This window comes from Gymnoscopelus braueri (assembly GCF_963280865.1).
Source record: "Gymnoscopelus braueri genome assembly, chromosome: 12".
Taxonomy (NCBI): domain Eukaryota; kingdom Metazoa; phylum Chordata; class Actinopteri; order Myctophiformes; family Myctophidae; genus Gymnoscopelus; species Gymnoscopelus braueri.
Window position 1 is genome coordinate 16,911,621 of NC_137614.1, and position 25,133 is coordinate 16,936,753.

General features: G+C 41.4%; 1 protein-coding gene across 1 annotated transcript in view; it reads left to right on the top strand.

The window, feature by feature from the left end:
- casz1 (castor zinc finger 1) overlaps positions 1-25,133 on the top strand; it is a 205,264-nt gene that overhangs the window by 90,483 nt on the left and 89,648 nt on the right. The window contains exon 4 of the mRNA XM_080445076.1: positions 8,913-8,968. The gene's annotated coding sequence lies outside the window, so the exon portion shown is untranslated. The remainder of the gene's footprint in view (positions 1-8,912; positions 8,969-25,133) is intronic.

The window sequence follows — 25,133 nt, forward strand, 5'->3', positions numbered from 1 at the left end:
CGCTATAACAGGTCCATGTGAAATATTTGGGACGGACGGACAGGGTACAAAACATACTCTCGGCCATGCCTTTCAGCCTGGCAGAGACAATTAAGGTTTGTCCTGTCACCAGTTTGTTTAACCTGTGGGGCTAAACAAACTGGCTCATGCTATATTATAAATCTATTCTTACATTTTTCTTTTGCCTTGACTGGCTAGTTGGCTGAGCCAAAATATTATCTGCTCCTCCTTTAAAAGAAACAGCAAGCATTTATCTGTGCTTTTATGTTTGGAGGCCCTTGCTGCTTGAACAGATGGCATTGTTTCCAGTTTCTTTATCCCTGTTAGCATTACAAAGTTATAGCATCTTGACATTTTAGTGTGTTGATTGTAGAGGCAAGCAACACGTGTTCAATGAAGCCAATATAATGTTGATACTTACCATTTAAAGTCAAACTAAGTTATTATCATTTATTACCTTGATTTGTAAGTTGTAAAGTTGGCTGGATCTTATAGTGTTATTATATGTGTTCTTACAGTATGTGCTCCTATATGTTATTGGAGCAACTATAATACATACGGTAGTAGAGATGAGGGCGGGTACACGGTTAGCCATGTACACAATAATGATTCACTATCTATTTAGCACTGATTAACTGAAAATTAAAAATGAATAATACTAGGAAGGAGCTCTCAGTGGAGCCCATATCTCTGTCGGGCTGGGAGGTCTGTCCATATTGATGATGTCAAAATTGCCAAAAGGAGTTCTACACAGCTCCAGAATGGCTTCCAAGTAGGCCTACTGACATCATATTGATGATGTAATTCCTTGTTTAGCTGCAGACACACACACACACACACACACACACACACAGACGGGGGCGAAAACATAATCTCCCCCCCGCCTTTAGCCTGTCGGAGATGATAGAAAATAGAAATCATTTAAATGCTGTATTTAATTGTTCCTCATACAATACTGTGATGCCCTAGCAATGCTCCACACTTGTTCTGTTTTTCAAAGCGATCCTCAACAGTTCTTAGACTGGATGCACATTAATTACTTGTAGAAGTGCATAATTATCTCCGCTAGGCCAAAGACAAGGGAGGAGAATATATGTTTTGCCCCTTTCTGTCTGTGTGTCCGGAGCTAATCTCGCAAACCAGTGCACCACTAGCGATAGACCCACAAGTGAATTTGATAGACTCTCAGGCTTTAGGGATATGAACTCAAGGACTCGGTCCAGAGCCACAGTTTTGATGGATAGAAAGCAGCAACAAAATCTATATTAACTTCACTGGCAGGGGATAGGTAGCTTTGTATATTCTATATAAATCCCAGTTAAATTCCACATTCATTTTGAAGGGCTTGGATTTAAAATAAATGAAAAGCTTAGCACTGAAACTGTAAGTGATAAAGAGACAACTCGGAAACCACAAGGAAGTGGAAAACATTTCCAGAAAGACAGATGACAGATGACTAATAATTTGAATGCTGTTCGCCTTGTAGACTGCTTGCTGCATTCAACTATGTCAGTTGTGCAACATACAACTCATTGATGCAGTTGGCGTGTACAAGGCTTGTGCGCCACAATGTTATATCTATAATATGACTTCATGCTACGGTTAACCTTGGATAACAATATTCCCAAATGTGCATGTTTACAAAGAAATGCCCAAATGCTCATCCCTAATACATCACTGTTACCGGTTCACACTATTTTATTAATTACATTGGATAAATTGATTATGAATTTAATGTAATCCAGATACATATATGAAGTTTATGGTATGTACTATATACTATAATTGTCTTCCCATGCCTAGTAGTTACATATCCAGTCTTGATTTAGATTTGTAATGTAATCTTTCTGTGAAAGTGGAAGCAATTTCAGTGTGGCTCCTTTCCTGCCAAGAGTTTTTCTGTGAAACACGACTAAAATAGCATCTCCACCTGAAAGCTGAGCCCTTTCTGTTTACCTCCCTGATGTTGGTGTTTCACAAACACTTTTGCAGATCAAATGTGCAACTTTCTTTCGTCTGATTGCCTGCCTTGTTAAGCAATATCTAACATGGGGACGAATTATTCTACATCCAACATATAAACGTTGAGTAATCATAGTAACACATCCCAGCTTCTACAAAAGAGGATTTTCCTCTCTTTCTCTGGGAACTGTTCGCAATATCACTGGCCAATTAGCAAGGAAACGAGAGAGAAATGGAGAAGCCAATTACTTCTGCGAGTTAGCTAAAGGCCATTTTAAACTGTGTGCCCATGACATAATAATGTTTATGGTAAATATTATAGTCGGAGATGGAGAGTGCATGGCGTGAGAGGCAGGGAGAAAAAAGGCATCAATCTCAGATCGAGAATAATTTATTAAGATCTGAGATGCGGCAATTACGTGGAAAGGACCAAAAAAAAAAAAAAAAAGAAAGAAGCCAACTCTCCAGGAACCGCATACATGATTGCAATCTTGATTAAATCCCCCTGGATCTAATGAGTTGATTTTCTGCTGTTAATATTGCATTGGCTGATGATGGATTCGTTAAGATAATGGAACGAAGCTAAAATATAAATGACTCCCTGTCAAGGAGCAGATTTTCGTCATTTTCCATCTGACACCTCCGCCGTGGGGATTTGGTGAGGCCTTTTTGTGTTTAGAACCATCAGGATCTGGAATACTAATTGCTCATGTGCGGACGCTTCTAATGCCTCTGCTCTGCTCCGCTCAACCCCACCTCCCCACCGCCCCCCCCCCCCCCTACTCTTTGTAAATATCTCCTCCACATCTCCAGAAGACAGAGACAAAGAAGGAGAAGCAGCTTTCTTTACCGTTGCCAAATTCAGTTTATTTGTGTTCACTCCAATGAGACATACAAAACCATATGCCAGCATGTTTCACACAGTCTTCTTCAGAGTGAATAAGCTTTCCAGTGGTGGAAGAAGTTCTCAGATTGAAATGTAGCAATGTGTCAAAGTAAATGTAGCAATACCGCAATGTAGAGATACATTGTAACTTACTATTAAAAAGCCTGCTTTCAAAATTGTACTTTTGAGTAAAAGTACCAACGTATTGCATCAACATACTTGCAGTACTCATTATGCAGAATGTCTGATTTCTTTCAAAAATGTGTGTCTCTAAATGTTTCAAAAATAGCAGATTTACAAGCCCACAATGCATGATGTGATGCGTTGTGAACTTGTAGATCAGATGTTTTCAGGGTAACCCCGTTAATGTATGTTGTGTGATAATAATAAAAGCAACTAGTAACTAGTATATTTGTCTCTGAGATGTAGTTGAGTAGAAGTATAAAGTACAGAAAAATGGAAATATTCAAGTTAAGTAACAAATATCTAATAATTGTACTGTACGAATAACTTAGTTACTTTCCACCACCGAATAAGACTTGAAAGAAGACTTCACGTGATGCCAAAACGTCTAAGCCTGATCTTTACATTACAATCTCATTTCAGTGCTCCCACCTTTAAGTTTCTCTCTGAGAGTTGGTCCGTTGTTGTACCACTGCCAAATTCGTATTTTTCTAGATTTGTCACAATGGTATCTCCCTTTTTGTTTGTTGTAGCGTGGAGGAAAACATGATGTATCATACTGTCTCTTGATGTACTGTAACTCACAACTATTGACCAAAGAGGCCCACTCTGGAAAAAGCCATATAATGTGAAAAGGCAAAAAGAAAAGAAAACGACAACAACCATGTAAGCAATAGACTCCTCATATTGACCTGTGCTTTTGAGATGAATTAATAATGTGGTTTCCCTTTGGTGCTGTGCAGACCAGCTGAGCCGGCCTCTCTCCATTTTAAATGGCTCTGTCACTTAGGTCAACCGGAGTAGTGATATGTTCAATGCATAGAATATTGATCCTGCATCACATGTGAGTCACAACAGAACATGTATAATTTTGCTCTCAAATGTGAAGGGAACCTAATGCAAAAACCATTAACAGTCATCAAGGAATACGCTAACACTGTATGTGGATGTTATACAGCAGCATTTGTGTTGGCTGAATCAGAGTGTTACCACACAAAAGAAAGTAGTACATTTAAGCTCAAATGCTAATATATTGTAAAATCCTGAATGTTAATTTAACTCGAGTGTAAAAGTGGACTAATTTTTACACTCTGAGTTAAATTAATACAGTTGCTGTGTAGACAAAGTAATGGGTCTGATAATAGAATGAAGCCATACTCTGCTATATTTGACAACACAAATCTGTTTAAATAAAATACACGAGACGTGAGCCAAATAGCACTCTTCAGGACAAATCTCTCAAAGCATGCACGTCCTACAGATTTATCCAATTTCACTGCATGTAGTTAGACTTAACCTACCTACCGAAATCCCAAACTTTTCTCTCTCATCATAGTAATCACCATTGTTGTCAAGTTTCATGCCTGGCCTGACCCTTCCTTTGTTGCGATTATTATATTGTTCTCTTTCCCGTGGCAATATTGCTGGGGAAACCGCCTGATTGGCCGATCCCCCCGGGGCCCTTTCTTCTGCTTGTCACTTTTTTTGTCCTTTAACATGGTTTTGCTAAAAAGTCTTTTTTAATCAATCAAGGAGCAGGCAGAAAATAGGCTTTGTCACGGCTAGGCCCGGGGGTCGTGTGATGCCTGCTTTTGCCCGGTGACAGGTCTTCAAAAGGGATAAAAAGGAATATTTTGGGGGGAAAACGGGGGTTTCCATGGCACCGGCACTTGTTGCACATGGCTCACCATTCTTAGGTCCTGCGTGAGGCTGAGGTTTCAAAGGGCTGGACAACAAAAATTAGGCAAAGAGCGGACAGCGGGACTGTGGAGGTAGCTGCCCTTGAGCCCCAACTCTGTCCTCTCCTGGGGGCGAGAAAGAATAGGAGGCAGGACTGCCGGCACAAAAGAGGGGCCTACGAGGTGCTGTCAAATATGCATGAGTTTTGTCATTAAGTAAATGTTCAAGGTCTCAGTGGTTGCACATGCATTCAAAAAAAGTCATTCAGATTGAAAACGCATGGGGCAGAGGGAAGCCAGAAGGGATCCTGCTCTCTGAGAAGTTTATTCTGGTAGTATGGCTTCCACTTCATGTAATTAGAGGTTGTTTGTGTTTGGATTGGGGTCATGTAAACTTGTAGGTTTCGAGGCTTATGTGTGGGAAATGGAACCAGGAAACTTAGACAATACATGGGCAATCACTGCAGCGTAGAGGGCTATTATTTTTAACCGTTCTGCTCAATGGAGTGCCTATTTGTGTGTTCCTGTTATTTTAAATTTGTACATTTGAAAACCGCTTTGGCACACATTAAGGTGCGATATATCAGCTTGACTTGTTCACTGACTTTAAGTTTGAAAGAAGTTGTATGGGCCTTAGTCTTTACATTAGATGTGTTCATCCCATTAACAATGACGCACACTGTGGCTATGCAGGCACCAGTGTATTTCGCACATGAATGGTTTTGAGCTATTTTTGTTCCAAGTAATCTCATAGCAAAAATGTTGTTGTTGATGGTGATTACCTTTTTGCTCCGCCTCGAATTCCTCGCACAATTATGCATTCTTCTGTCTTTGTGAAATGGCTTCATGAGGTCAAGGTTTTTGCGTGTCAGGACTCCTTTAAGCAATTTGCAATAATTTCCATAGCATCACCGCCACCTTCAATAACAAACAAGGTTATGCACATTTATTGCACTTTAAACTCACGCAATCAAAGCGGAATCCATTTTGGCACTGAAAGATTTGAGCCTGTTCACATTTAAAGAAAATAAACAAAGGTTTTAGCTGCACATATTGATCAATATGCTCCCTTCTGGCTTAAATGGCTTAAACGTAATGGAAGGATTATACATCTTCCTCAAGTTGTAATGGCAACGTTTCATGTTGATCATTATTTTAGATAAAAAGGAAGGGAATAGCTGCATGTGTTATATTTTTCTATTTATTAAATTTTCTTTGCGGTTTTTCGGCAATGAGCCGTTCTGTCTGTTTAAAAGGTTAAGGCAGTCGGGATATGTTCCTTGATGGGATTTTATCATGCCAGGCATGCTCTGTTTCCTGATGAATATATTAAAATTATTACTGTGCAAACAGAGTTTCTAATTACTGACCTGCTTGCCATTGTACTGTGCGTTCTGTATGCCCCCCCCCCCGCCTTTCTCCATGCCTTGTTTATTTATCTGCACCAGTGAATACAGAATAGTCTGTGCAATGTCATTTTCATCCGCATGAAAATGATTTTGAAAATGCCAATCTTGCCTATTATGCAGTGTAATTACTTGTCTGCTTTTTGATTTTATCATAATCTTAAGCCAGTGTGGAGATTCTTGGAAAGGTTCAACATCTTAGTTGAGGTTGACAGCTCATGATTTGCGGCAAAGATCTTTTTCACCATTTTTTAAGATAGCTGCTGCAATTACCAAGTCTCTGATTGGTGCAATTTATTGTGGCCTCTACCTGTTGGGTACAGCAGCACTTTTTACATTCAGGACTTTTTATGACATAAAGAACACATTTTATTCATCTTCTTTATAGTAGATATGAGTGGATGCACATAACTTTTTTAAATTTTTCCAGTTAAATCTAAGTCTTCCTAACAAAGAAAACATTCAGAAACTACAACAAAAAGTTCTTTATATAGATAGGCAGATCATTACTTTTCAAGAGGGAACTCACTTGAAAAGTGCGTGCCATCATTTTGAGATGGCACGCAAAATATGGGCCAATGGAACCACCTTGATGCATTCCTTCATCAAGGATGAGCTTTTGCACCTTGCCTTTTGTGTTGCTCTGCAGGTTTCTCAACTTTTGCAGCCAAAAAACGTTATGTTTCAAGTTCATTTTATTCATGACTGCTCCGCTTGACATGTCACGCAAACTATCCTTTTCAAATACAAATAATAGCCCTATACACATTATGTGCTGCAGCAAGGCGTCACCCATTTACAGAGACATACTGGCCGTGATACATCATGGAAAAGGGCAACCCTGTTGTTTACTTGTCTGCCTGCAATGTTGCACAGGGGGGTTGATCAGGGGAGTTGATAGGAGCTGCAATTTAAAAAGAGGACACTGCAGCTCTGAACAAAAACAATTAAAGGAAAATGAAAGACGGCCCCCAAGGGTTAAAAATAGAAAATTATCAACATGCATGCTGGAATCCACTCCCCTCCTGCACCAGCACCACCTCAGACACCCCCTCCGCCAAACTTACTGGGCCTGCATTGTTATGTATGATCTGATCTGCCAGTTCTTCCTCTAAGCTCCTTGTCACATTTTGACTTAATGAAGTGCAACTTAGAAGGGAATTGGGTTCATCATGCTAGTCGCACGATGCTCCCTTGTTGTAGCAAACAGGAGCGGCATGGGACCGAAGCGCTACAGCGCGAGTCGTTATCATTCCGGTCAGTCTGTTTAACACAAAATTAAACAAAGAACTAATTAGTGCCTCATGAATTAATAACTGCACTGTTGCCAAGAAGAAGTTAGGTTGCTGAGGGGAGATATAAAATAAGTAGGAAGATCAGGTTAGAATTATTATTACTTTTTCGGTGGATGCTTGGGCTTTCAAGGTTAGGAAACTTTCTGGGTGGATTTGAAGTGACTGTTCTGCAAAAGTTTTACCTTGATAGTTCAGAGGTGCTGAGTGCTGTATATGAATGAAATATAAAAGACACACTTTTTTATATATTTATGTTAAAGTAATGTTATATGTGTTGTGTAACTAAACTTGTTATAACAGCTTTATTTTGCAAGCCATATTGCACACATACTGTCAAATTAGTCAAATTAGTCAAATATATAAAGCAAACTCTGCTAGGTTCTCTCCCCTTCTAGAGACTTTGACCCCTTTATCTATACTGTATTCTTTGTGCCAACAGTGTCGGCAAAAACTATTTCACACGTGCATCATATCATTAATACCATGGAGGTGTTGAAGGCAGCTTCATTTTACAGTCTGAGAGAATGCGACGAGTCAGCGTCAGCTAACTGAAACTCTCAAGGTCAAATCTGCCAATAAACCCCCCTCCCCCCACCCACCACCACCACAATCTGATTTTAGGATTACCGATTCTAAGTAAATTATCATTGGCAAGCTGTGCTGAAATATTCACAAAAGTGGTTAACTGCACGCCACACCTGCTCCCCATGCTTGAATGAGAGAGGGGGCTTCGCCAACTGGTGCTCCCCTCCCCTCCAGCCCCTCCCTGCGCCCCCACAATCCTTCACTCCAACCCCCACCCATTTCCCCCAACACCGCACTTTTTTACATTAGAGAAGCAGGTAGTGAACAAAAGTGTGTGTGTGTGTGTGTGTGTGTGTGTGTATATATACGGTATACACAGTATATATATATATATATATATATATATATATATATAGATATAGTATATCTCCTGCCGGGATTACGTCATCTGTCTATAATTCACGAAATCTCTGTGAGTGAGTGAGTGAGTCACCAGCGTATCAAGAACCGCCCGACTGAAAGTTGGCGTGTGTATTGCAGAGGACCCGAGGGAGTGATGCGCCAAGTGAGAAGTCGGTTGGATCAGCGGATATCCCGAAAATAGCGATAATATCGCAAATCCCCATTTATGGAGTTCATGGAGTATGTAGCACAGAACTACATCCTTTTATATTAAAATTGGCTAATGGGAGGACCGGCCGGCGAGCCAGCAGACTACGTCATCACGCTCATGTCACTATGACTCAGCCATAACCATATAAGGAGTTCCCAATGCAGCACCACCCAAATATGGAGCGTGTTGTCTAACCTGATTGCATTCCCAACTTGTTTCGTTTCCGACTTGCATCCATCCCGAGTTGGCCGGTGCCCAACGGGCAGGTCTAGCGATATAAAATTATTGATCTGGCACAAGCCTAGCCACTAGAGGAACAGTTCCTGAGGTTTCAATGTTTCTTTTTTGGTTCCCTCTCTCCAGATGAAGTGAAGCACCTGCATGGAGGGACTCTGATGCTAGCAAGAAGAGAAAACAAGGTAGGACAAATCTCCAAACATGACTGATTACTGTCCCCACTGTCTCCCCTGTTCATATCTACAACAATATCAGGCATCTTCATTAATCCCCATGGATCAATGTGTCTGGGGGTTGTAAAAATTGACAAATGACTTATTAGAATCCCACCGTTTTATTTTCCAACTGATTAACTCACAGCGATGTCGTACACTGTACAGACACACTGACGTATCTGTTTTCCACAGAGGGCCTCTCTCTCTCTCTCTCTCTCTCTCTCTCTCTCTCTCTCTCTCTCTCTCTCTCTCTCTCTCTCTCTACCCCCCTCCCTCCCTCCCCTTTTGCATTTTAAACTCCTACACAGTTTAAAATGCAATCCTGTGGAGTTGCACCGACTGGAAACAAGTTTTGTTGGTCCATAAACTGTAACTTATAACAACTGGAATTATATTAATACATGTCCTGATTTGAACTGCTGTTGACCGGTGCTTTGGACTTCAAATAACAAATTAGCTGGCTTGAAAATAATGGGTTTAATTACCATCTTATACATAAGCTGTATGCTGGCATTGATAAGTCAATATATTTTAGCCAAAAGCACTATAGTTTTTCATGCACGTAGCAATTACATATTGCCATGTTGTAGTTATATTGGCAACACTGTGTCATGTTAATTACAACTGCAAGCATTATTATGCCTGCTTTATGTCTGGAGGTTGTCATGGCAATGTTAAACTGAATGTAGGGCCCCATAGTCATCTTGACAAAATAATAAAAAGAAAATTCTCCACTATCCAGCATTTATTACTTGCACAGATATTAAACATAGAAATCTAAGTACAGTTGACATGCACCAAATTAACAAGAGTATACAATCTTTTTTTGTAGCTGATAAAAAATAAATAATAATAACAAATCTGTCTCTGTTGAATTTGACACTGGAGAGGATGCTAATGACTTGTGACTTGAAGAAACTGGGTTGTTGTTTTTTTCTCTCTCTCTGAGATGAAACCTTCTGTGCTAATGATGTTAGCTGGTAGCAGCACAATGCTGACGTGGGAGTCTGTCATAAGGATGCATACAGCAGCCCCTGCCCCTGGCTTCCCAGTCAAGAGGGATCTGTACATTCAGAAGTGACACCGTGGGCTGTCTCATGTCAAAGTAGAGAGACCCTCGCTATCACTGGAGTGGGGTTTTGTGGTGGTGCTGGTGGTGGGGGGGGGGCAATGTGTGTGTGTTTGTGTCTGTGTCGTGGAGCGGGTGAAGGGAGAGGGCACATCACACTCTTCTTTGTTTCTGGCGGTGTCACTTGCACACTCACCAGAAAGACAACACACTCCTTGCACACACACATCAATCAGAGCCCTAACTATGTCTCTAATTATTTACCTCCTCACAACACTAATGATAGCATGTATAACATATAGATTCAAGGAAAGATCCCATACCTGCATTACTACACATGTGAATGAGAGCTACATAGTGGTTCATAGCAGCCTCATATACAGTAGCTTCTTGAGTCATTACTGCTGCTCACTGCAAGCCCAGTTCGGATGCGTGCGTGCACGTGTTTGTATACTGCACACACACACACACACACACACACACACACACACACACACACACACACACACACACACACACACACACACACACACACACACACACACACACACACCATTACAATGCTTTAGCAGGTACGGTGGAGCCAAGCAAATTTTGAGCCAACTATAGCAAGATTACGCAACCTTGTCTAACTCTCCACTCTCCCCTTGCCTCAACGCGGATAGCATGGAGTATAGTTATTTTAATTGGGATTTGACATATTTCAATTCAACTGAGCATAGAGTCCAACCGGTGTTAAAATGGGGCCCAGCCTGCAGTCACCCCCCCAACTCCTCCCACGTCCAAGTGAACACGCCCAGACTGGAGTCCCTGTCTCTTTTAGACAGTGGGAAGAAAATTAAACTGCCAAATTTGTTTTCATTGGTTCCGGGGACTTCCTCAGGGACGTCTAGGCTTTTAATTGTGCTCACTGAGGAGAAATTTGTAGGGCTGCTTACCAACAACTGAACGGCTGTCTCTCTTTTCACTTGTCTTTGGCTCTTGGTGAAAGATGATGCTTTTACATGGTTGGGATATGATTGTTAAGTGAAGCTTTGAAGAGGCTCTGCTTTGTGTTGTGTGGTCACAGGGCTCTTTTGAGCTTCTATCTTAGTTGTAGCTCTCTCTCATTTAAAATGTAATATCCAGCAACGTGTACGAGTTGATTGCAGAAATGCACGATCAAGCCAGTGGCCCTGAGAAACCCCCAGACACAATTTAACGTTCCTGCTGGTTGTTTCTGAGGGTCATTGTATATTGCAGTAATGATTCTATAATAAACCTAAGTTCACACAAATTAATGTAAATAAAAAAACACAGTTGTGCTGCAGGAAAGTTAATTTGTCTGGCTAAGAGAGAGAACTCATTTGAGTATCACACTATCACTCAACATAGCAGAGCAGAACATAAAAGGGGCAGGCGCCTCCTCATTTTCCCCTGCTTTTCTCCCGCTTACATTTTTTTGGCCTTTACATTTTTTTTTCCAGTGTGTCAAAACAAGCAAAAGGCTACATGGAAACGGCAGCCCTGTGTAAATATTTATGATGTAACATCTCCATGTGAATAGACTTTCCTCCGAATCCATCCATCATTACGGGCACATCGTGAAAGCCCACCTCCCCGCGGCGGCTTGGGGTCCTTAAGGAAGCTCAGACAGGAGCGGCGTGTCCCCCTCTCATTCAAAGTATTTGTTTTTCTTTTGACTGGGGGCAGCCCAGCTGTGAGGGCATTTCATGTGTCAGCCCCTAGGCTTTCATTCAGGGCCGACTTCAAAGCCCATTTTGGCCCATTGTCTCTGTGACGTGGCCGCCGGCCCCCCCAAAAAATGCCCAAACAGAAAAATGTGATGTAGGTCAAATTACAGCAGTTGTGATTTTTTTTTAATTCTTATGGTCAAAACATAGATCCCTGGCTTTTTCCTTTTGCTTTTATTTGTCCCAACTTTTTATGTGAAAACATTAACGGTGTATAATGTGTACATGGAGGAGAAACTACATTTTAATGTCTAATCACGTCTTTGCAACATTTTTTCCATGTAGACTTTTCACCCAGCGTTTCATCAAAATGTTAAATACCGTAGTTGCAACAGATCTATTAAAAGTGGAAATTACATTAGGGTGGAGACCATACTGTGGTGGGGTATTTTGAGGTAATTTTGCTCCAGTAGGTGTGAATGAGACTTAAGGACAGATTTTGGAGTGCTGGTGCTGTCGGGGCCTGTGAGGAATCCTCTGACTTGTGCAATGGTTAGAAATGTGGAACATTCTTTTGATTTGGTACAAACAAAGAGAGGAAGATAGATTCACCGTCGGTTTCCTGGCCGTGATTGAGCACACAAAGGTGTACTAGACTTATGAGGCATAAGTTGTGTGTTTGTGGAAGTAGGTAAGTCCACTGCCTTACCTAAGTGGATTACAAGGTTTTAGTCTTTTCTCCTTGCACAACTTATCTGCCAGAAAATAGGCGTTGCAGACATTAGCGAAATATTGCCACCCAGACTCTCATAACATTATCATTAGCCATGGAGGATTGCTGAAATGTGATTAATACATCACCATTTTGACAGACTGCGCCCTGGTCTGAAAAGGTAATATGGATTATTACAATGGTTGTAGAGCTCAATACCGCCATGCAAGTTCATCCATTTATCTGCAATGATGAGACTCCTTTGTGTCGTATAGCATTGTAACATCTATCTAAATAACAAAAGACATCACATCCGTGCACAATTGTAGTGTTGTTAATATTCAGACCGTGCAACAATGCACATGGAGAATGAAGTGCTGAGACAAAACTTGACTCAGAACGAGGGGAAAGTCCATAGAACATCATCAGCGTTATGAATCGACGTTCAGGCCTCCAGCATCGGGCACTTTTTTTTCCCTGGGCCACGGTATCTGATTACCTTCAAACAAAAATATTGCCCCTGTATTGTTCAATTACAATCGGTTGAGTGCTGAATGATGCAATTCACCATTTAAGAGCTATTTTTTGCTTTCAGTGTTCATACAGTACGTGTGTGTGTGTGTGTGTGTGTGTGTGTGTGTGTGTGCGCGTGCGTGCGCGTGCAGGGCACTCAGTTGGCTTTGAACGATACACGTTGAATAAATGCCATTTTTCTCCCATTTCGAGTGCCTCTTTTCTCTCGGTGGATCCATTCAAGCTTTCAATACCTTTTCTCCCTGTCTCTTTTTTCCGCGAGCAGGAGGGTTTTACTTTTCTCCTTTGTCATCCTAATTGATTGCATTAACCTTTTGAGTATTGAATTTCCTGTGCATCACGCCGAGCACAATGTGGAATATTATCATAATCCTTCCAAGTAATGGACACAGGGCAATCAACAATGCTTTAGGAAAAGTACATCTTTGAAAGATGGAGCATCATATTATTTTCTGTCCAAGGGCTGTGGATGGGGCTAAGACCAGTGAGCTTTGAGAAACTTTGACAATGTCTCCAGTGTTATTTCTTTCTTTCTTTTAAACATCTGCGTATGCACTGTCTTTGTAAATGGTTAGCTTACCCATGTGTGAGAGTCTTGATAATCCTCTTATCTGATGAAAATGATTACCTGAACAAGCCTATCATGCAATGACCGACCTTATCATCACGATTGCACAATTTTCTTTATATGGTATTTTCCAAAAATAATATTTTAGATAATGTTTTTAGCATGGATTATCTATAGCTAGCACCTGGTCAGCTACTGGACTGTAGTCAATCGAAGAGGAAAAGCTTACTGATGGCAACATTTGTTTTGAAATAAATAAAACAAATGTCGCCTACAGTATAATGGATGAATACCCTGTCATCATTAGCCAATTAAAGTAATTATTTACTGCATGGCGTGCCCTATTGAAACATTATCACCTCTTCAGATGTGTGAAGTGTTAACTGAAAATTACTTTTAATTGAAAACGTGTCCGGTGGGCGATGGACAAGTTTCACAAAACTTTGGTCAGAATCTCCCCATTTGAAAGAATGTATTTTCATGTCCATTAACACACATGCATCACAAAGTCAGCTAATCTAGAGATTGATTTCCAGTATTTCCAGTTTGTAGTCTAAGAAAGAGTGCTAGGAAAACAAGGTATCTTGAAAATGCTTTCATTATGACACATACGGTAGACAGTATACTGTATGACATGAAGTGGGCATAGAAACAGATCTAAAAGTGAGGCTATTTCTAATCATGCTAAATGTTTAATTATGTATGTTTAATAAATACTTCTGCAGTTTATCACACTTGCTTCAAATATACTTGAATGTACTTACCATTGTGTGCCATAGCATTTTTAAGAACTTACTTTACATGTTGTGAAGTTGAACAAGTTCATTGTTCCCCGGGGCATATCCAGACGAGTGCACTGGCTATGTTGCAACAATAGGAAATATTGCTTTAAGAATGGTTTTCTCTTAACAACAGGTAGTTTTTAAATTGAAGGGTTAGGCTTGACAGGCAAGATTAACCGCTTATTTACTGTGGCACGTCATTTAATCCCCTTTTCTCTAGTTTTTTTTAGGGTGGTGGTAGGGGGTGCTGTTGTTTACCTGTCTCTCAGGCCCAGATAGAAAACAACACACTGTACATTGGTAGTAGGTCAAATTACTTGAAACAGGCATTGCCAACCTATTATTTTATGCCACTTTATACCAAAGTTCTATCACTAATAAAAGCCTTATAAGCCCTTACAAGGCTACCTGTACATAGTATACTGAGTTTACTCCTTGGCTACAGGTGTTTTTATTTAAACATCCAGATAAAAAGCACAACAGGTAGTTTATAAAGTAATTATGTTTCAAGAATAAGACCACTGAGATACACATAACTGTCTGATAAAGGCTTAATGTCTATGGCTTTAAAGCAGGTGCCTCAGAAATAACACTGATCAACCTTGACCTTGGGTATTAGAGACTGCAAATCTTCGCATATAATGTGACAACTGGGAGAGTTTCGAGCGACCGAAGGGGACAGCAAGTTCTATGCTGCTCAATGATTTATATCGCTGCTGAATAAATGCTATCACGAAATGCCACCAAAGTTGTTTAGTAGTATAGTATTTTCAACATCAATTGTCCAGAGAAAGAAATACTGCTTTTAGATAGTAATATATCATAGCCAGCTTATTCAGGTGAAGAAAGGGATTCACGTTTTACCAATCACTTCAGTTATACAGTGTTCTAAAGTATGTTCTTATACATGAGGTTTATTTTCTAAACCTTCTTTTAGCGCTCTATGTACAATTGTACATATGTTGCCATACCAGTCTAAGCCACCGGGCTGTGGTTTATTTTAAGCATCTTGTTTGTGTTTCTCTGTAAACACTAGCATAAGGGCATTGAAGTAATTGATTGTTGAGCAACAGTCAAAAACTGTTATCAGGTTTCCATAGCAACAGCAAAGTATTGTCTGGGTTGCTTTGATGAATTGAAGCAAAACACCCGGTAATTCATATCAGCTCCATTATGTTTTTCAGCTCAAAGAGGAAAAATCAATTGAAACAGACTCTTATGCATGGACAGATGCTAGTTTTGATCAATATTAGTTTTACAGAGAGACATCGCCTTTTGGTTTGACAGCAGCCAGGTTATTCACAGATATCATGTCCAGTAGTACTCTGGGCTAATGAAAAAATGTGGGATTTAAAAAGGGGCACAGCCACCAGTTAGGTCTGCTATTTGGCACATTCACCTGAGTTTTATTGATCAGTGGTGTCCTGTGATTGACTAGAAATGTGGGTCAAAAAATAGGTCAAGGTCAGTCAACATCGCAAAGCCTAATCCTGTCCATTTTTTGTATTCCGTCAAGCGTCACTGGTATTCCACTGGGAACTTGCATGCCCTCAGCATATGGAAAATAAAGGGCCTCAGCTCAATTATATGGTCCCATTGAGTTGCAGAATATTGACATAATCGCTGCATTCGAGAAATGCCATGGATGAACATCAACCAATATTTCCCATTCGTTTCACTGGCCTGCTTTCATGCAAACTTGAGGCCAATCTTGAGGCTTACTATAGTTACTATAGTATAGTAGATGGACAATGTATTTGATGACTTGTTCTTCTACGGTCAAGGTGACAAGCAGAATTCATCCATAAGAGGGGTTTTTTGTCCTATGTGATGGCTACCACACATGCATGTGTCGACATACAGTCTGTGCGTATCACACGTTGAACGGGCTGTTTTGTTGGTGCCCTGCAACATATGTTTTAGAGGTAGACTCACAGGTCCAGTTGGTTACATTTGTACACTCTCAGAGTTAAATCAACACTGAGGATTTTACTGTGTGCATGCATACACATGGTCCACATGACAAATCTAACCATGAAGGATCAGAGAGAATTCTTTAATATCTAATTTATTATCATGATAATTGTGGTGGATAGGCATACATACATCTGTTTGACTGTGCTTTCAAACAGAGCGCTGCTCCTGTACTAGGGAGTTCCAGAGGGCATGCAGCCACTTCAGATGTGATGGTAAAGATATCTCAGGGAGGCTTTCAGTTTCATCCATAGATTTTGCATAGGGAGAGCCTGGAGCTGGGATTTTTGACATTTATTTACGCAACTGACACTTGGGGTGTCCCGTTTCTTGGCACCGGCTGACCTAGCCAGCTGTCGCATAAATGTGCTCACTAAGTTGCACTTCTCTCGCAACTCTCCTCCTCAAAGATTAAGTGACAATAAACACGATACGAGTGGTTGAAGAATGCCTGGATAGTGCAGTTTGTGCAATCTCTGTCAAGCTTTGGTTTTGTGCATATTTAGTAAATATAGCACATTGTAAATTAGGCTTGGCTAGAAATGTTCATGTCTGCATGTTGCCTTATCACTTTTACCCAGATTAGACATAATGGATAAATCTGTCTTTTCCTTTCATCTTCATGTTTCGCTGCTTTCCTCTCTGCCTTTTATACCATACATTTTCTGAACAGCAGATCTGAAAGCAGCCCTTATTGATCTAATCTGGTTACCGCTTGCTATTTTCAACAGTTCCATAGAACCCCCTCCCCTACCCAACAAACCCCCCCCCCCCCTCTCTCTCTCTCTCCACCTCCCTGGCTCTCTACCCCCCATCTGCCCTGACCTACATGGTAGTCACATGGCCCTGGCTCCCTGGCTCGGCATTTTATGGAAAATCTGCAGGAGATAAAGCCACAGGGTTTTAAGTGTTATCCCTGCCTGTCCTTTGAGACGGGCTAAACACTGAATGAGGTGTTATTGCATCAATGCTGGTGGACACACACAGTACTAAAGAGGATATCTTACCTCCCTCCCTCTCTCTACCTGAATCAGTCTCTCTCCCTCTCTCTCTCTCTCTCTCTCTCTCTCTCTCTCTCTCTCTCTCTCTCTCTCTCTCTCTCTCTCTCTCTCTCTCTCTCTCTCTCTCTCTCTCTCTCTCTCTCTCTCTGCTCAGTTTGATTGGATTTAACAGAGTGCCACCACTGTGACTTTGGTGGGGAAGGGGGGTGGTTCTCTTCCCTTGTCACGGTCTTCTGCTTGCTGTCTCTTGTTACTTACTTAACCATTTAAACCTTATGTACTTCACTGTATGGCAAATTGCTACAAGTGCAGATCTATAAGCTCACACCACGTTGCATTGCGACACATAGTGGGGCTTGTAGATGTGCTATTTTCTCCAAGTGTCCACCTATTATGCCATGCCCAGAATAGGGACGCTAATGTCCATGTGGTTAACTTTAACCAGAAATGGAGCCTGATCTGAAGCTTTACCACCACAGCAAGTGAGAGAGTGGCAGTGGTTCATGGTAGTTAAGCTGGACCAGACGGGCGCCTAGATGCTTGCCTGCTCTGCTGCTCACTGGCTCACTTGCTCCCTTGCTGGTGCTGAGGGCTTCGTTTTGCACTGTGACCGAGTCCCCTTCACACTGTTGTCTGCCTGTAAATTTTCTGCTGCCCTTGCTATTCAGCCAATTACACCAAAAGAGCTTTAGCGTTTTTCTCCCCCCCCCCCCCCCCCCATTCCTCCTGGTGGAGATTATTTATTTATTTCACAGGCGAATGACAAGCATTGCTGAAGGTTAAAAAAAAAATGCTGAATTTCATTGTGCCTATAATGTCAACTTTATTTTTTTCCTTGGAAGACCTAATCGATAGCAGTCAGCTCTCTGTCTTGTGAAAAACAATCACAGATGCAAACTAATAGATCTTCTTTGCCTGTTGCATTTCCATTTGTGGCTCATTCTCGCTGCCACTGATGCTTAATTCAAGATGCGTTGGAAGAGTAAGACACAGGGCAGCTTCAGGACTGAACTCCCTCATGCGCTTCTGTCCTGGTATTGTAAAGGGGACTGACATGTGTGTCCTGTCGTTAAATCTAACTTAACTAAGTACTCTATTTTGGGGTCTCCTGTCACTGTGAGGGGTCCACTATTGGAGTGGCCCTAGGCCTAGACCACATGAGGGGAAAAACAAGAGGCATTATATTTAACTAAAAAAATTGGCTCTGCTTTGATGCCATGTACATTTCTTTAAAAAGTTGTTACATGATATACATACATATATATCATGGATAGTAATAACTACTTCTAGCCAACGTGACACGATTATTGCGAGACTAGACAACATGATATGTTATCAGACCATTTCTGGAAGCAATTGAATTCAATCTGTGTCCGGTGTGGTGGTGTGGTGGTGTCATTGTAGGTTCAACAGCAAGCCCAGACCTTAATGCATGTGAAACCGCACGTTGCAAAGTGGTCTCTCTCCACCTGCAGTATCTTCTGTCTTGAGTGGACTAAGCTGCTTCTCCATATAAATCTTGACATTCATCTCATCTGTCCCATGTTGGCCGTACCAGCCACATATTCCTTTGGTTTAGAAGTGCACGCATGCACACACACTTAACAAAATAATGATTTTAAAAGATATTAAATAGACATACGTCAGTCATGCATGTTCTTCTCGGGCATGTGTTTTCTTGTTGATGCGTTGTGGGGCGAGGACACAGGGCTGAATATGTAAGCTACAACGTGGTGCATGAACTGATGTCTGGGAAAGCAATGGAATAACTATCAATAGAATGTCAAATGTAGTGGAGAGCCACAAAGCAGTTTAGGAATGCATCCAAACTGCTCTGCCATCTTGCAATATGGTGCTAAAAAGACGAGTGGAGATATCTGCCTGAATACTGGATAAGACGCTTCGCTTTGTGGAAATGGGTCATAGTTTAAGTTCTTTTAGATCATCTTCATAGGACAAAGTGCGGCCTCGCCCCCCAATCCCTCTGGGACAAAGAAAAATGAAAATGAAAAAAGACATCAGATAAGTTTTGTTGTTCCATCTCTCATAAAAAGCAAACCAGAAGTTACACAAGTGATAATTGTGCATAAAAAGAACTGACACCACAAAAGTCTGAGTGTTCCAAAACAAGAGAGCCGGAGAAGAAAGGCCTCCGCTACCAGTCTAAAATGAACCACGCCCAGCAGTGGGAACGGAAAGCAAAACTGCTTAATGTGACAAAATAAACACAGAAACACTCGAAGGGAAAGTTAGAATTAGGATCCTGAAAGATTTATGCCTCCATTTTATTTATAATTTGTTTTTCTCTTCCTTATTGTAATTGAGTTGCAACTGAATATTTGATGAGGGAGCCCAGAACGAAGGATGTTGCATCGGTGAGGGAAACAAAAAGTAAAGAGAAGCAACAAAGATGTGTGTTTTTAAAAGTTTGTGTGCAAATGGCTTGTTAATTGCATGTGTGCGGGGTAGGGGAGGGTAGCTATCTGCAGGTTGTGCTGAGTCCTAGTGAGGCCTTTCCGTATGCACTGCGCTCTGTACTGGGCACTCTCCATGCACAGAACACCATCTGCATTTTGCTGTTAACGCGCCTTCACATCCGAGGGAGGATTAGGAGAAAATCCCCAGGTTTTTTTCAACCAGTTGACAAATATCAGATTTGTCTCTAAAAAAAATTAGCTCCATCTATATCTCCCACCATATGACACACAAAAAAGATTATCCTTAATACCCAGCCAGCTTGAGTATGGAAAAAGCAGATTAAAGTTTCAGTTTGGTCCTATTTACCCAGCCACTTGAAGTATTAGGCTGACTGTATTACGTAGTAGACAGACCTCTCCACAAAGAGACTCCACCACCACCACTGCCTCCACCCCCCCCCCCCCCCCAAACACACACACAGACACACACACACACTCACACACATACAAACCCCGCCCTGTTACCTTCCCACAACAAGATGTCTGCCCCAGAACAATAACATATCATACTTATATAATTTATCATTGCCCAATTCAGTGTGGAGGTTCTCCCTGCCTCTCTGTGCCCTTTAAACAGACAGCGAGGGCTGCTAAAGAGCCTAAAGTGAATAACAGCAGCAGGTGTCTATTCAGGCGGTGCTTTGTAGTCTGCGCAGGGCGCTGAGCTGTTGTTTTAGCAGCCCACTGGCAAGGAGCAGGGGGTGGCTGGGAAATAGACCTGGGGTCTGACCTGAGACCCCAGTGCTGTCCCATTAGTAGTAAGCTCTCCTCGAGTAGTGGCAGTCAAGCTGTCTCAAGGCCCACGTTGCAGATGATGTGCACCATACTATTTTTGTTGTCAATGTAGCGTGTTACAACCTTATATGGAGTCTAGAGGCTAGAAAGGAGTAACATATCTAAAAGTATCACAAACCACCAGAGTAACCAAAAAAGTGTGCATTTATTGTTAGAATCCTACTTAAATTTACAGTGGCTAAATATGAACAGTTTAGGGAAAGCATCAAGCTTCAGGGTGGCCAACGCCAAAACACTCCACCCTACCTGAAAAAGAAACAAACTAAACTACACCAACCAAAACAAAAATGACAGTCTACACTAGCTAAACATAAACATGGTCAAAATGGGGAATCAAATAAATGGCAGTAAGTATTAACTAAGTATTAAAGTTACCATAAGCACTAAGCATGAAGATTTGGCACACAGCCTACAGACACAGTATAGTAAACAGGAATGAATGCTAGCAACAAAAAGGGTTCAGCACATGAAGGTGACGAATGGTAAAAAGGCTGTAGAGGAGCATCTCCCAGGCTTTAATGCTGGCTCCTAGCTGATTGAGGAATGAGGCCCAGGTGTGTCTCCAGAGCTTATACACTGTTAATTTAACTCTGAAAGTGTACGGTACAAATGTAACGGGACCTTATATTTGTACACTCTTTGAGTCACAAATGGATAAGTTAACCCTGCGTATGTTACTGTGTAGTAAGTGCTTGTCTATTCTATCATGAACACCAAGTTGTCCAACGGGTGTTGTGCAGCAAATATAGCAGTCAGGTGGCCATTTTCAGTTCAGATGATGCATTTCTAAGAGCTTTACCTTTCAAAATAAACTGCTTGACCCTCAAGGAGGTCAGCCACAGAGCCTGTGACAGATTGTGAGGACGGACCTGCCTGGCTATTACCCATCAGCATGAATCAGAGGGGTTTAAGCATAGGACTGCCACACTCCTTAAGCCTCTGCTAAGTCAGTATGTTCTCCCTGACCATTTCATTATCAAATGCATAATCGTCATCTGCCAAGGAGAGGACTGAAGAGCCTGAGGCCCCTTCTTTTCTACCTGTTGTTCCTGGACAGTGGACATTGGCTTCCTCGCTTCCGTTCAAAGACCACTGCCCCACCCAGAGGTTGCCTTATGAACACAGGAGCCCCATAAATGAAATTAAGGTGTCAATTAGTCAATTACGGCGTAATAACTCCGAGGGCAGACATTTAGAGACAGAGAGCACCTCGGCTAAGTTCATTTCCTCCCCGGCCCAGGAGCCTCGCGTTTGGCACACGTCACTCCCCCACCCCAGACTCGCTGAATAAGGGCCCCCAGTGCTTTCTCCCTAATGTTATTTTCCCCTGGATATCTTTTTTGATCAACAATTTCCTTTCATGGGTTTGTTTTTCGGATGCAGCCGATGCACGCTTTCTCTCCCCAATTTGGCTAGGGAGAATTTTATAATTTAGTAATTAAAATCTTTGTTAGGCTTTAGAAATTGCACCTAATTGAATTTAATGGGAAGATGAATTTCAATTTTATTTGATTAGCAGGACCCCTGGCATAGGTATTTATGGAAAAAACTCTACAAAAATATGCTGTGTGGGCTAAGATGGCATAATAGAATTACGGATAATCGGATTTCTCTGTCATGAATTTCACTCTAATTTCACTATAATTTTCCATTAGATAGCTGGTTTACAAATATTTGCTCATCTGCGATGGGAAAGGCTATCTGTCTAAAATGATTACGGAGCGGGCCTTCAGAAATATGTCCCTTTTTCCCCCTCCCTTTTTAAAAACCAGATTGCGAGGGATCAAAATTAGGAAGATTGCATTATGGATGTCTGCATCCGGGAGAGCAACGGGGGAGATATGATGATTACGGCCGGGGGATGAAAGCAGTGTCAAGAAAAATGTATGACTCGAAAACATAGGCTTACACTATCTACAAAATCTCTCCTCTCAGCACCACTGCCGCCCAGTAACATGCTACTCATAATTCACCTAACATCATAAACACAGCATGAACAAAGAAAGACTTCATAGTACAGTGTGTTGACAAACACACACTACCTGATACACGTTAACCCGTTTCACCTGGTGCCCCTATTTTGACCATGTCATTATCAGTGGCAGAAATTGTAATTAATAGCCAAAATAGCAGGTTTCTCACTCATTTTTAAAAATTGCTAGAAAATTCTTAAACATTTTTGACCACAAGACTAAAGTGGTTGAATGGGATTATTCCCCTACAATGTAACAGGTTATGTGTGTGCATCATCGCAGTGCCCTTGTTAATGACAGTGATGATCATCACAATGGTGGTGTGTTGTTCTTGGTGTACATATCTGTAGGTAAGATTTCATATCCAACATCTTCTCCATGCTTGAAAATAAATATGTAGCCTAATATAATGCTGTATAAACAGAGGTGAGAAGGGATAATATGCTACATCATACTGTAGACAACCCAGAGCAATACACAGGTGAACCCTAGCTGAAATTCCTCTTTTAAAGTCCCTGCAGCACAGCTGAGCTTTAACACGTTAAATTTCGGACAAACTTGACAGCCAATATAAAGAGAAAACATACATTGTTGTCTTCTGAAAAACACAATCACCCTAAAATGTGTTACGTTAGAAGTGAAAGGGATATTTCACTTTCAAACGTCATTTTAATGTCTACTCTGGCTTTTGTGTTTCACCCCAGACAGTTTTTAAGTTGCTTGATTCAGTATTTAGATATTTGATATTATTTTTTATCAGACGTCCTTCCTAAACAAACCCATTGTAACTTCAAACTCCATTTAACCATGTTAGATTCATCGAAAACAACCGTCCTTGGTTCTGGTGACTGATATTGGCCTTCTCATTTATTTTTTAGATTTCTTTTGGAAAAAAGAATATAAAAAAAAAAAGAAAAGTAATTGAAAAAATACGCCCCGCCTGATGTATTACAAGGACAATATCAGTCACCAGAACGAAGGACGGGTGTTTTCAATGAATCTATCATGGTTAAAATGGAGTTGGAAGTTACAATGGGTTTGTGTAGGAATGGGGCGTGTCTTATAAAATGAATATCAAATATAGTAGACGTTAAAATGACCCCAAACATGTTTGAAAGGGAAATATCCCTTTAACTTAATCCATTCCTTTTCTACTACTCCCACAACCCCCCAACACGCACGCGCGCGCGTACACACACACACACACACACACACACACACACACACACACACACACACACACACACACACACACACACACACACACACACACACACACACTTCCCTTGTATGTACACTCCACCAGTTAGTACAATTCCCTCCTTCCCCGCTCTGCGCCAACCCACACACCCTCCCCTCTCCTCACATTAGCTCACTCACTCTTTTGCCCCCGAACTGCCAGTGACAGCAAGAGGGTTCAAAAACACAATCTAGCTCTCGGCAAAGGTCAGATTTCTCACTCGGCATGTCTCTGGGCTTTGGGCACAAAAGCCACTGAATTCACATCTTTCAACTGGGCCTTGGCTTTTGTCCTGGGGAATGGAGGACTCTGGAGTGGGCCCTGCACCAGACCAGCCCCTCCTGGAGTGCACTGTCAGGGGTGGCCAAACGTCTGGCCTAGCGGCCCTTTGACTGATGTACCCCCGCCATGTCACATGCACGATTGTGCATGCACACTCACACAGTTACACGCACACTTATACACACACACATTCATACGCACACACTACCTTGCCCTCAACATTCTCCAGCATGCACCATACAATACTCACCGACCACATCAAACGAATGGCCCCATGGCTCTTTTTGAAAAGTAATGGTTTCGCCCCCGAAGATGGCAGCTCGAGAGCGCCCTGGCGCACAGCGGACCCCTTCCTTCCCAACTGTGGCCGTTCTTAAGTGAATAGAATTACAAGTCACAAAGCCAAACTTTCTCCAATATCACAGTTTTGGGAGTACTGTACTTTTATTTCAATTTCAAATTCCTATGTTAAACACCAACTCATTCATTTGTTTGAAATGTCAATATTTGACCTCCATTTAAAATTGTTAATGTTTGTTTTTCTTACATGACTTTATATTTACAATAGTCGGCTTAACTGATATTTTATTTTGCTGTTCGCAGGTGCCAATCACCGCACACAGGGTATGATTCAGTACTTGATAGTGTTTATTAAATGGGCTTGACATGTATAATTGTCTTTCATGCATGACACTCAGCATTATAGCGACTCACAAACATGTGCAGCCACTTTAGTCTCTGGGATGAGCGTTTAGCCTAAAGTTTGTTTTGGTAATGATCCACATGGGCGTCAAACCTCGCCAAGCTCTCGCTAATCCACCAAACAAATACATTTGTTCATTGTAATCTTCTTTACAGTACAATATGCGATTGATTAAGACTAAGGCCCTTTTGGGACTGACATTTGACTAGAGACTTGAACCAAGACCTTTATACAGTAAACATAAAATGGGTCTGGTAGACAAATTCTCTAGTGTACAACAGCAAGTATTGGGATTTTTATCTTGGTGTAACAAGATATTCTTGTGGTATTTACTGTACAATGTTAGTTC